The sequence below is a fragment of the Notothenia coriiceps genome, unplaced genomic scaffold (assembly GCF_000735185.1).
Source record: "Notothenia coriiceps isolate Sejong01 unplaced genomic scaffold, NC01 NC01_scaffold00029541, whole genome shotgun sequence".
Taxonomy (NCBI): domain Eukaryota; kingdom Metazoa; phylum Chordata; class Actinopteri; order Perciformes; family Nototheniidae; genus Notothenia; species Notothenia coriiceps.
Window position 1 is genome coordinate 163526 of NW_011362242.1, and position 14008 is coordinate 177533.

General features: G+C 44.0%; 1 protein-coding gene across 1 annotated transcript in view; it reads left to right on the plus strand.

The window, feature by feature from the left end:
- The window catches only part of LOC104958910 (proline dehydrogenase 1, mitochondrial-like), a 92952-nt gene that overhangs the window by 76150 nt on the left and 2794 nt on the right, over positions 1–14008 (plus strand). The gene's annotated exons all lie outside the window — the stretch shown is intronic.

Below are 14008 nucleotides of genomic sequence, written 5' to 3' on the forward strand. Positions count from 1 at the left end.
GCGCCCCGCGCCCCGCGCCCCCCTAAAATTGAAGGTGTTTAAAAAAAGAAAATTATAATTTTTATTTTTATTTAATTTTTATTTTTTTTTAAATATATATAGCGCCAAATTGCGAATAATCTATAACTACTGTCACTTTTCACATTGAACATGTGCTCTTTTATTAAATAAACTAAACGCTTTCATTTTAAGTTGTGAGTTTAGTGTTTTTGACCCTAAGAAACACTGATGCATTAATCAATAACAATAATCCACAGCTCCTCTCTCTGCTCCCCCCCAAAGCAGTAAACCTAAGGGAAACACTGGGCGCTGCAGCAACATGTTAACATGTCACAGTAGAGGCACAAAATACAAATATGAACCCTGAACATTTGAATAATATGTCCTCTTTAATGGTGTGTAAAGCATATGCTGTACAATACACAAAGTGGTTACTACAGTTGATATGTATGCTAAACCGCAGTCTGGGATGTGTTTGTATGATGGTTCTGTATGTTAATATAAAAAACGTCAGTCAAACCTAGTAAAATATATTCTGCGTTATTGCGCGTTTCCATCTGTTCTGTCCAATCATCGTGTTAAATCATATAATTTCAGTGGCAAGTATAACACAAGACTCTCCAGATGTGGGTAAACAAACTAGACATCAACTGGCACAGCTTCCATTATGTTGTCTAGAGGACAGAGTGTCAGAGCTATCTCCAGCCTTCTGTCCTTACTCCGTCCATTTAATCCAACAATCAGGAGAACATGGCCGCTGCCACCACGGCTGACACAGAAACATCCTGACAGGAGGAAAACAGCTTTAACGGTGCGTCTAGCAAGAGCAAGGCCTTGGGGGAAGACAGGTCTCTTGGGAAACTTAGAAAGAGAATGCCTGGAGAAAGAAAACCTCTCTCGTACTCTTTTAGTATATTTTATTGACCTACCTCCTCACCTTTTCTGTACATACTAACCATTCAGCATAAAACTAAATCCATTTTTGTACGTCCTTTTCGTTCTCTTGGATATCCCCCCAATCATCACTTTCACATTTGATGTGATGGAAATGTGAGTGCACTGCTGTACGCTCCCAATAAAATGTTTTCATTTTATTTTTAATTCCAATATCTAATTAGACCCTCTCCTCTGTATCCCTGGGACTAATATGGGGCTCACCCAACAGGGATTAAAGATTTGAGCTCATTTCACAGAAGACCGATTTCTCTGGTACATCTTGCAGCCTTCTTTTAACTTTTATAGTGACTATAACTCTAAGACATTTCTTTGTGTGAACACTCACTTTTCTGTTATAGCGAACCGCTGCTGAAGCATAATGTCTTTATCCCAAAGAACAAATCATTGTTCAGATTATTCCATCAATAAACATTTTACCACAAGGACTAAGCTATTTGACTTTGAGTGGCTGCATTATAGTCTACACGTTGCATTAACAGCATTTAATGACCTTCACAGAGGGTGAGCATTAAGTGAACATTCATCACACACCCTGAACACATATACAAAGCTCAATGGCTTTCACTTAACATGAATAAATACATATAAGAATCCCCCTGCTAGATTAGTGCCAGCACAGTCTAATTCCAGGATAAACACCTATCTGCTGAACAAGAGTTGTACTCAAAGTGTTAATAATAATTTAATCATGCATATTTTGATAAATACCCTCAGTGGCATGCACTGTGCCGTAATCATATTACATTGTTTATCCATGTGTGTGTGTGTGTGTGTGTGTGTGTGTGTGTGTGTGTGTGTGTGTGTGTGTGTGTGTGTGTGTGTGTGTGTGTGTGTGTGTTCAGAATGTATTGTTGGTGATTGTTTGCGCAGACATACTGCAAACTTTTGCTCTCCTCTGTTCAGTCATAGAAGCCCTGGAGGAGGTCATTAACCGCGGATAGTGACACGGTGGTCGGATGGCTTTGTTGAGTTTACACCAGCGGGTGACCATCAATCATTGGAAGAGGCACAGCACACTGACGGATGCTTGACACTAAATATGCCGTCATTATAGGGAGTGAAGCCAGACTCAGTTAGCGAGGCCCGTTAAATGACAGAAGCGCCGGCTAGAATCGTCGTATGGCAGGAAGATGTATGCAGGTATTCTGCTCTTCACACACTGTTTCTCCACAAAATCTATCAGCAGTCTTGTAAAGATTAATTGAACTCGCGGGAATAAGATTTTGCTATCCAGAAGAAGCCTTTAAAGTGGCTTTGGAGGTCACGATTCCATTAAATGTATCCATTGTTGTTGTGAGATGCGAAGGGCCACATTTTTTCATACAAGCTGCTGTAAGCAAGGGCGAGGGAAATGGATCTCTTTGTGGGTTTTACTCGATTGTTAACCGTTTTTTGATACAAAGCTCCTCATAGTAATATTGCATTCTGCCCAAAATCGTGACATTGAGGCCAAACTGCTAACCCTTGGGATCTTGTTTTCCACTAAAGTCAATTATGTTGCCGTAATGCATTATGTAAGGTAGCATTCCCCGGACAATCAGTCTTTGTCTGCACGAGCTGGTTGCACTGGCTCATCCTCCTCATCTCCCATTCCATTCCACCGCAGCCTGGCCCAGATCTGTGAAAGGACCATTGCTGTTTCCCACAAGGTCACCCTGCACTGTGAATGGGCAGCGCTATATATATTTACTCAGAATCAATTATGAAAACTTTTCATCTTCGTACGGTATCTCTGACTGTACAGTATGGCCTTTTTTTCGGAGGTTTTCATGATTAAACCACCTAAAATCTACATAGATGGAAGACACCGTACTAATGAAATCTCTCTCCTTTAATCAAGATCCTACTTTAGTTTGTTTTTTTGTATAATGATATGATGTGGCTGGGGGACATAGAGAGGAGAAAGGGAGCTTTTACAAAAGCAGCATTACGAGTCGAGTCACAACAGCGCTTTGAAAAGCCAGATCGATACCATTTCTGTGACCAATTTTACAGTTCTCTGGGTTGCCTGTCTCTGGAGTAATGAAGCTGTTTTCTCCACACATCCTTCAGTCTTTGCTGTAAAGTTGCTGGTGGCAGTATTAAGGCAATACGTTTGACAGTCCCATGGGCATGTCAGTGTTTCTCGTTCTGCAGTTGATCAACTTGAACACAATGGCTTTAAGCTGACATGTGTGCAGAGAAATTCCTTATAGTTCAATGTTTGGCTCACAGATGCTGGCTTTAACTTATAATGTGGCTGTTTTAGCCTTCGTTTTCCATTCCATCCTAGATTAACTATCTTAAAATTGCAGTTGCAAGGTGATCTGAATCTTAAAGGTCCCATGTCATGGCCATTTCTACTGATCATAATTCCATTGTTGAGGTATACTAAAATAGATTTATATTGTGCAATTTTCCAAACTCACATTGGTTTCTCATACAGCATCTCTGTATAGTATGTGTATTCATTTTCTGTCCTACATGGCTTGTTGGAGCTCCTGCCCCCCCTCCCTATGAGCCCAGTGGCCATCTGCGAGACAGAGAAACCCAGCCCGAAACACACACACACACCCGCAGCCTGGCTGGGAGTTTGTGTGTGTGCTCACACACCGACTCTCAGCCTCGCCGCGTCCCGCCGTCTCAGGGAGGAGAAATCTGCGGTGAAAAACAGTAACCTAGCGGCTCAGCGGACGTAACGTAACGGCTCCACGGATTGGTCCATTTGGACCAATGGGTCCATTTGGGTTTGGGCACGTCACTGTACCCAGGAAGAAAAAGAGAAATCTCCAACGAGGCGTTCTGGGGCAGCCTAGACAGGTATGTTCTGTGTTAGAGTTTTGAGTAAAACTCTAACACAGAACATACCTGTCTAGGCTGCCCCAGAACGCCTCGTTGGAGATTTCTCTTTTTCTTCCTGGGTACAGTGACGTGCCCAAACCCAAANGCTCCCCTGATCCGAACACCAACGCACTAGTCCATTGCGCCACAAGCCGCCTACGTGAATAACCAATACTTTAAAAAAAGTGCATGACAGTTGCAACCTTGGATCAAAATCTGCCTTCCTTCTATTAACCTCACAAATAAAGACAGTATGTATTAATAACAAGGTCTGTCCATTGGCTGTAGTTAGACCTTCATGTTAAGTGAACATACCTCACAGCATTATTGATCTTCCCATCTGACTCATGCCAAGAAAGTAAATAAGTGTGTTTTGAAAATGTTAAACCATTCCCTTAAGAATAAGGCTGGCATATTGGACCGTACTCTCCACTGGTTCTCAGTGAGCTTGGTCAAGTCTGAGGCTTAATGCTGAAAATAGGAAAAGGGGCACAGTTTGTTGGGAAAATGAAAAACTGATGATGTCGAGGACCAGATAGAGTGGACAGAAATTGCTGATGAAGAATGAAAGATTGAAAGATGAATTGATCTTTCTTGAAGGGCAAGAGAGTAGAGAAGATGGTGGAAAGAGATTGGAAACATCTCGGGGAAAAGAAGAAAAAGCTCAGCTGAAACAGAAAGAAGAGGTTAATCAAATGGTAACACACACACACACACACACACACACACACACACACACACACACACACACACACACACACACACACACACGCACACACACACACACACACACGTCATTCATCTGGGAGTTGAATCCAGTGTTTGAATCTAAACAATGTTTCATTTTCCAATTAAATCGTTTTGACAAAGACATGGGATGTTGAGACAGAAAGACAGCTTTAAAGCAGTGAGATAAAAGAAACCCAAAGTATGCAATTACACAGCTAGTTAAATTAAATGAATGGATATACTTTATTTGAAAGGTCATCTCTAACTCCTAAGTCATGACAAAGCTTTCTCCCTCCCTCTGTCTTAGAATTTCTGTCCCTCAGATGTATTTTTTGGAGAAACCATCGAAAACAGCCCTAAGGGGGCACAGGTGTTTCTGGTAATATCAGTCAGAGATTCGTGGAAAAATAGAAGAGTGGAAGGTTGGGAGATGCAGCTAAATCCAGACCATTTAATTGGTGTTTTTACAATCTTCCTTTTCATATGGAGAGTTCTTTATATCCACTTTCAAAACATATCCCATTTGTAGACTCTCTTTTACAGCTGATGTGTCAAATTGTTAATTCAGTGTCCTTCAAAAGAGAGTTTTTCAATCTTCTTTCGTGAGATCTGCATGAAGTGATAATGGACTACGACAAGAGGCAACATTTAAATATGGGCTCTGTCCTTGTCTGGAAAAACAGCCGAGCAAACGGTGCGTGGTGCCATTAACCAAAAGGATCATTGTGACGTGAAAGGCATTGTTTATGTTTTATTCATTTCTGAGAAGGTCCTCATTTCCGGGTGATTATTAGATTCAATAATTCACAGTTGAACATTTAAAAGCTACTAAATGTGACATATCCTGTGCTGTCTTTGTTGTTGACAAGGAGATTTAATATGCTCTGTGAGAAAGGTTTTAACGTGATGTCAGAAGGAGACAATGCATGCAGGGAGAGAAGTATGGACAGATTTGAAGGGTTAAAAATGTTTGGTGTGTCTTGAGTTTAATTCTCTTTTTTTTCTTATGCGAATATAGAAGATATATTTTAGACAATGTTGTTGCATGAGACCCATAATTGACCCTGTATGCATGTGGAATTTTTAGAGTATGATACATTTAGATTATGATACATATAGAGTATAATTCATGTAGATGCTTACAATACATTTAGAGTATAATACATTTAGAGAATAATACATTTAGAGAATAATACATTTAGAGTATAATACATTTTGTCATTTAGTGAAAGTAGCGAAAACACTGCATGATGCAACGAGTAGTTATCCATGCATATGACGAGATGTCTAATTAGTCACCTAAAGTTTGGTAAAGAGTACCAACTTCTCTCTGCAGATCTTTTCCCACAAAATACATTTAAGACATGTCACATCTAAGAAAGGAACGGGGATAAATGTTAAAATTAATGATGATGGCTGATTTCCAATTTGCTGCTTGTGTCTCAGGGTCCTGGTTATGCACGCTGGTTTCCTGTCACACTGCCACGGCTCACTGGGACAGAACGGCGGCTTCATTAATTAGATTAGTAGTGTGCTTTCCCTACTGTAATTGATTGATGTTAGTAACTCTGTAACTCTTATTCATATATTTTACAGTATTGGATCACATCTTAATTGTTGCTTTGAGTGTCATCAATACTTTGTAAAACTCTTCTTATTGCATTATCTTCTTCTTTCTTATTGCAATAGCATACCTTTTTGTTTGATTACAACCAGCTCACTGTTCCTGCTGGAAAGATTTAAGTATCATTTCTGAAAACCCAGAAAAACGATTGACCCATAAGATACCGACTTTCCTGGAAGATAAACGTCTTTATGTTTTGTTGTCATGTGTTCTTATATGTTAACTTTTCAGCATTTTTTATCAGAGAGTTTCATATGACATCATTCAGAAGGGACCACGTGTTTGTAAGCTTTCATTTCTTGAGAAACAATGCATTAGCTAATATTAAAAGATTGAGAAATAAGAAAGAGGAACATGATAAAGTTGCAAAACCGTAATGACATCATTAGATCATCCTGTTGGTAGGAATTAGCCGCAAAAAGGAAGTTTGTGCTCACATCCCTAAAAGTCCAAATCTTTATACTTTCGAAAGTGTAGTGTGGTGATTTGTATGCCAGGATCATATACTATTTTTTTTTAAAACGACATGTTGTGTGGTGTGGAGTGATGATTGATCCTCAACACAAATCTGTCCGTCACTATAATGAAGGTGTCTGGGTCGTGTGCTTGTTTCACAATCAACTCACAGGCTGGAGAGATATCTTTGTAAACTTTTCTAACTGAATGGCACCCCAGTAATTGTCTGTTCTTTTATTGGACATCCTGACAGGAGGAAGGCAGTTATATAGTTTGAAGGGTAGCTAGATCCCAGTAAGCCGCAAAAAGCGCATCTGCTGCTTCATTAAGAAATCCAGCCAGAGGACGTTTCAATCTCTGAGAGCGGAGAAGCAACAGACACAGGTACCCTGTGGAGCTTTAATTGTAAACAAAGACAGTTTTCTTCTGTTCAGTGTTTCTCAACAAAAATGCTGTGTGCATCCTTACGGCTTAACAAACATATGACGTTCGTTTCAGATCTCATAAAGCCTTGTTTTTCTTCTGCATTGTTAAAATTGGCCTGTGGTTTTCTTGGTCTCTTTTATTGGCGCATTGCTACCTTTTTCCAACACATTAAATCCACCAATGGACAAAAATACATTGTTGACATTGCATCTTTATACTGAACATGTGCTGATAAAACTTGCAAATGCATGTGCAGGAGGACCAGCTCATAAATGTTTGCCCTACATCATCACTAGAGGTTAAAAACATGTATATTCTGGTTCAATCTCACCAATTGTCTCCTCCTAGATCAAAGCCTAATTCACCTTCTCTGTTTATCCAAGGACAAACTCCAGAATGTAGTGTGTTTGATCAACTTATGACACACATGACCTGCATGACGTGAGAGTAAAGTGGAGGGCAGGAAGGATCACTTCCTGTATAAATCAACCATCTGTTCAGTCCCTTCCTTAAAGACAATGCTCATTCATCAAGATTAGAATCAAGAGGTGTTACCTGGCCCAAGAAGCTATGTGAAAGTCTCCTTTAGTTTAAAGGTCCCATGTCATGCTTTTCCAGTTATTGCCCGTCCCCAGGGTTGGGTTGTAACGGAATACATGTAACGGCGTTAAGTAATCAGAATACAAAAATCAAGTAACTGTAATCGGCTCGCGTTATATTTGAAAAACTAGTAATCTGAAGTGAATACATTTTGGATTACTTATTGGAATTATTGGTGGAAAGAGTTCCTCACAACATTTAATATTCATTACTAAAGGTACAGCCGAATCATCATAGCGCACAAAACCTATTACCGCCACAGGTGGACCAAAAAAGGGAGCGTTTGAAAAAAATTAGCGGGTCCGCTCAGTGAAACAATAACAGCGAAACATGGAGGAACAGAAGTCTGCGTTTAAATCGTGTGTGTGTGTGTGTGTGTGGAGGTGTGTGTGGTTAAAAGTTCAAACACATCAGCCACACCGCTCTTTAGCCTCTCTGATGATTCTGAAGGTAAACATAGTGAAGGCGGTGTATTGAAAGGCGGTGCGTGAAAGGCACTGCGCGCTTGTCTTCTCAGAGGCTGAGTTAACCCTCCCGCTGCCTCCTGGTGCTGCAGAGATTTCATGAAGTGAAGGAGGTCCTGCCAATACTGGCAGGACAGAAGACGACACGCCCGTTCTAAGCCGTGTCCCTCACTCCTCACATCCCAAGCTGTATCCCCAAAAAGTGTATTATGTTGTTACATCGTTTCAGATGTTATGTTTCAGTTGTGCTCTTGATAAGCCATTAAAACAGTAAAAACATTTTCTGTTTCCTTTTGCTTTTTGTGTCTCCTGTACACCAGAACATACCCATCTGTGATGGAAAAAGAAAGTAATCCAAAAGTAATCTGATACGTTACTTTTTTAAGACATGTAACTAACTGTATTCGGATTACTTTCAGAGCCATGTAATCAGTAACTGATTACATTTACAAAGTAACTGTTACGATTCCAGGCACTTAGTATGTAGGACCCAATTGCAGACAGGGAGGCAGAGGTAAAGTATTGTGAGATACTTTATTTTTTCATGATTTAGCAAAAATGAACAAAAAGGTAATCACCAAAACTCCAGTCGAGATGAAAAAAAAAAAAAAAACAGGACAAAAAATGAAGGCGCTCATGCAGTGAGGAATCAAAAACCAAAGAGTTCCAAAAGCATAGACCTGACATGACAATAGACAAGACAAACTGACACTGAACACTGGGAGACAGGGGAATTTAAACACAGGGTAACAAGGCACAGGTGGGAACAATCAGGGGTGGGGCTGACACTGATGGGCAGAGGAGACACACGAGGAGTGAAAGGTGAAAACAATCAGGGAATTAGACACACCAGGGAACTAACGACAGACATGAAAAACACAGGGAAAAGGACCAGACAATAACCCAGTTAAGACTCTTAGGTGGCGACGTAGCGATTCGCCAGCGGTCCCCTGTTTTAAATTTTAAAAGATGCCGAAAGAAGGGCATCAACAAATTGCCGGCCAAAACCTGAACAACCAGAATTAAACAGGGAACCCTACAACACATATACATACATATACATACATACACAATAAACACGCAACGGCACCGCGGAAACGCACAACACAAACACAACAACACAAACACACACACAGCACACCCCACAACCAAAACACACACACACCTGACATTAAGATCAAATAGGAGCACAACAGTAAAAATAAAGAGAAATGCGACCCGTTTAATGGGAAAAGAAGAAACTCATAAATGGAGAGAACAAGAGAGACAAAGAGGAACAAAAAATAAAGGAAAAAGGGCGGCCGGTTTGTATTTGTCTCGTTGGATACAACTAACCAGCTCCTTCTACCATTCCGTACCCCGGTTTTTTTCCAAAAACCGGAACCTGGAAATGGTAAAATCTGGGATAAGTCCTGGGTGTCCCCCCCCACCCCTGACAGATTTTTGGAAACGACAAAAACCCCGAAGGTCTGCCCTACCCGGCGCCAGAGGAACTGCCCTAGTTCCGACCAAATGGTTACAACCTACTTTGCAAACGGGGCTAGGTGGCCCAGCCTTCGGAGACCTTAAGGGCTTTTTCCTTGTATACTATGGTCACCCTTTTTCCGGACTCTTATTCGGCGGAAAATGGAGTGAAAAATTAAATCTACCACTATCCCTATCGCCAAATTTTTTCAATAAATTCGGTAAAATCCTTGCGAATGGAGAAACTTCCGGGCGTCCGCCCCCCCGAGCCCCCCGAGCAGAATTCACAATTTTTTGTAGATTTTTACATTTTGGAAAAACGTACCTTTTTTGGAGTTGAAAGTGACTACACATCCCGGTAATCCCCAACGTGGGCTTTTACCCTTTAAAAGACCGGCCTTTTGGCTATTGGGCTTTTAACCTTTGTCAACCGGCTTTGGCTTAAAACGGCTTTTTCCCGGCTTTTTTACCAATTTATCTTTATATATTTTATATAATAACATATGTAAACAAATGGACTAATAACCTTTTTCTGTACTAATACCGTTTTTAGATTTTTGAATTTTATTATCAGTTGATTAAAGGTACCCCAGGTATTTGGTATAGTGTTGAACCTGTAAACGTGATTGTCATGGTTAATTAAGGGTTCAGTTCCAACCGTAAAAAGAAAAAGAGACATCCTAATTTGATGTTGGTTTTTCCACGTAAGTCCTTTGTTTCGGTTCCACGAAATTGACGGGTATTTTGTAAGATCCGGGTTCCATCGGATGTTGTTTTCTTCACAATTTTATTTTCTGAAACAAATTGGTCGGCCGGAAGTTTGTTGTTGTTTTACTGGATATTCAAAACATTGGATTGCACAACAAACACTAACTGCATTAGTTTTTGGCGCCGCTGTCCCCGTGCCCGCCGCCCACCTGGGTACAGCCCCGAACCGAGGGTGTCGGGTTGGTACCCAGACGGCGACCCTCTATAATTTTTTTATAGTCTTCTCTCTTCTGCGCCTACCGTTAACCATTTTGCACAAAGGTTTCGACCCTGTAAAGGAGCCTCCCCCTACATTGAACGTTCTGAAAGTGGTGAAAGCCCTAAAATGAGGGGTGGTGAACTTTAGTTTTTGTTGGGCCGTTTATACGCCCTATACAGTTGCCATTGGGACAATAAGAAGACCTGTAAAAGCCAAACTATAAAAAAGCCAACGGAAATTTTTTTTGGGAAAGCAAAGGCTTTTTCGCCTTTACGGAAAAAATTTGGTAAAAAGCCCGGCATATTTAAAAGGCCACCGGCCTTATAATAGCCACCCGTAAAGGGATCATCCCGTACCAAAACCCCCAAAATGACAGTGGTGGGGGTTCCCAAATACAAAGTCCCAAAAATCAAACAGACAGTCCCAAACCCACAACAGTTACAAAAAGGAGGATTATAACAAAAGACCAGGAAAAAAGGGGACACAAAACAAAAGGTTACAAGAACAGCAATCAAGGGACCACACAAGAATTAAGGGGGACTAACAAAAAGTTGGAACAGGTGAAGGAGCAACACAAGAGGACAAACCGGGGGTAAGTCACAGTCCCGGGGGCGGGAGGACTAACAAAAAGGTGGACAACGGACCAATGGGACACAAAAAATTTAAGGGGACAGGAGGGGGGTACAAGTCACAGTCAGCAGAAACCAGATAACAGTACAAGTCGCAGATACGAAAACCCTTTTGAGAAACCAAACTAAAGGAGTAACCGCACCACTCGCGGAAGTAAAACAGGAGACAAAAAAAGTAGAGCTCGACCCTCAAAACCACCCTAATGGAAAAAAACAAGTAAAACGATTTAGTACCTTTTTATTTTTTCATTAAGAGTGTTAATGGAAAATGGGGGAAGAAACGGAGGGACAGACCGTAACCCAGGATGTAATGAAATTTACGGAAACCTTAGCAAATTGTCTGCTTTTGAAATGGTCCTTTACCTGGGTCGTCTGGAAAACTAACGATTTCCGCCTTGCAAGGAACCATGAGAGACCCATATAAAAAAATATGCACTTTTCCGCGGAGTAGATCCTTGCCCCATCTCCCTCCCGACACAACTTCTCCGTGCAAGTCTCCAAACGAGCGTTTCGGCCACCGAGACCCTCGATAAACCCGGGCTCACCGAATCCTAAAAAAGTGCATCGGGACTCTCGGTCAAGGGAGTAAAAACTGGAAAGACCGCAGACCAGACCGCAAACCTCCAGGTGCTTCGGAGGTTTTTTGAGGATTCTCTGCGTTCCGGTCCCAAGGCGCGGGTTGTGCGGTACCAAGGCCGAGGTTGCGGCCTGGGTCATCGGTACCAAGGCACGGAGGTATGGGTGGTGTATCGGCGTACCATGCACAGGTCATGTGGGTGGTCGGTTCTGGGCACAAAGCCAGGCAAACGGGTCGTCAGTAAAAGGCGAGGGGTCACGGGCCGGGGGGGTCGTCGGGGTACCAAGCGGGACGAGGGTTTGCCGGGTGTTGAGTACCTAGCAGTGGTCATGACGGGTGTGTAGGTACGAGGTATGAGGTAATTGGACCCGAATGTGTCGGGTCCCAAGGTTCCGAACGGCGAGGTAGCGGGCGTCGTTACCAAGGCCGGGTCACGGCCGGGGTCGTCAGTACAAGGTGGAGGCTTTGGCTGGAATGTCGGTACAAGGCATGTTTGGGTGGAATGGTCGGTGGCGAGGTCAACCGGCCGGGTCGTTAGGTACAAAGGCCAGGTCTTTGGCTCTGAATGTCGGTACAAGACCGAAGTCATGGCCTGGGTATGGGTACCAAGGCTAGGAACAAGCCGAGGTCTACCGAATGGCAGGGTTGGCCGTCGAGGGGCTCAGGGACAGACCACATGCTGGTTGCGTCGAGGGGGGGGCTCAGGACAGTCGTTGGGCCGAGGGCTGAGTGCGAGAGCAGAGGGTCAACCGCCAAAGGTCGGCTGCGGTCAGGGGGCTCAAGGACAGCTGTATGGCGGCTGAGGTCGTGAGCAGAGGACAACTGACAAAGTCGGCTGCGGTCAAGGGGCTCACGGACAAGCCGCATGGCCGCTGTCGTGGAGCAAGAGGGCAACCGAGAGGTCGGCTGAGGTCGGGATCCCAAGACAACCGTTTGGTTGGCCAGCAGTTCCAGAGGAGAGTTCAGGAGAAAAGTGGTCATGGGGAGGGCCTCAGTGGAGGAGCTCAGGGCGAAGGTTCGGTGAAGAGTTCAAGAGAGGCTCAGTGGAGGAGCTCAAGAGAGAGTTCAAGTGGAGAGCCTCAAGGAGAGCTCCAAAGGGAGAGTTTAGTCGAGAGCTCTACTGGGAAAGTTCAGTGTAGAGCTTCAGTGGAGGAGCTCAGTGGAAGAGTTCATAGGAGAGCTCAAAGGAGAGGGCTCAAGGGAGAACCAGGCGGAGGAGCTAGTTGGAGAGGCTCAAGGGTAAGGGTTCTGTGAGGAGTCAGGTGGGGGAGGCTCAAGGGGGAAGGAGCTCAAAGGCAGAGCTAAGGGAGAGGTTCATTGGAGAGCTTCCAAGAGAGAGTTTCAGTGAGAGCTCAAGGGGAGAGCCTCAGAGAAGACAGCTCCAAGGGAGAGTTCAGTGGAGAGCTCAGGAGGGATGGGGAGGCCTCAAGGAGAGGCTCAAGGGAGAGTTTCAGAGGTAAGGTTTAAAGGGCGAGTTCTCAGGGAGAAGTTCAGTGAGAGGAGTTCCAGTTGAGAGTTCAAAGGAGAGGCCTCCAGGAGGGGTGAATATGGGGTTCAGGATAAAGGACACGCAAAAACCCTCGGGGGCAGCTGAAGTGAAGAAGAACGCCAAAAGGACGTTGGGGATTAACAAAGGGCGACACAACGGCCAACCTTCCGGGGCGCGCCTGATGGAGGAGGGGACGGGCCCACACGCGGGGAACCCAGGGACCAAGGGCAACCCGCCAGTGGCGGCTGAATGGAGAAAACTGGCCCCGGGGACGGCTTAGGGTAACAGGACAAAGCAAACCTCCCGGAGTTGTAGTAGACAAATAGCGGCCCCCAGACCCGGTTGAGGAACAGCGAGAAGGTAACCTCTTAAAGAACCGGTTGTGGGCAAAAGGTGGCCCGAAGCCAAGAGACCAAGGCCAGTTCGTAGCGAAGGACGCGGGCAGGGGACCCTCTCGACACAGAAGCGGGGGGAGGATTGAGACGAACGGGGGCCGGCAGGGGGCGCCTCTGGGGGAAAAAAATTGAGACGGAAACGGGGGCCCGACAGGCGGGCTCAAGGGAAAAACTTGGAGACGGAACCGGGGGCCGGGGCGGGCGGGGGCTCTGGGGGAAAAACCTTGAGAACGGAACGGGGGCCCCGGCAGGCGGGCTTGGGCAGGAGGCCTGGGGGAGGTGGGTGGGAGGACGACCTGAAACAAAAACGCTGAGACCGTAGGCAAACTCCCCCACTCAAGACCAGTCGTGGGGGTCAAAATACAGTGCCCAAAATCACAACAGACAGATTCCGAAACCACAAACGACAGT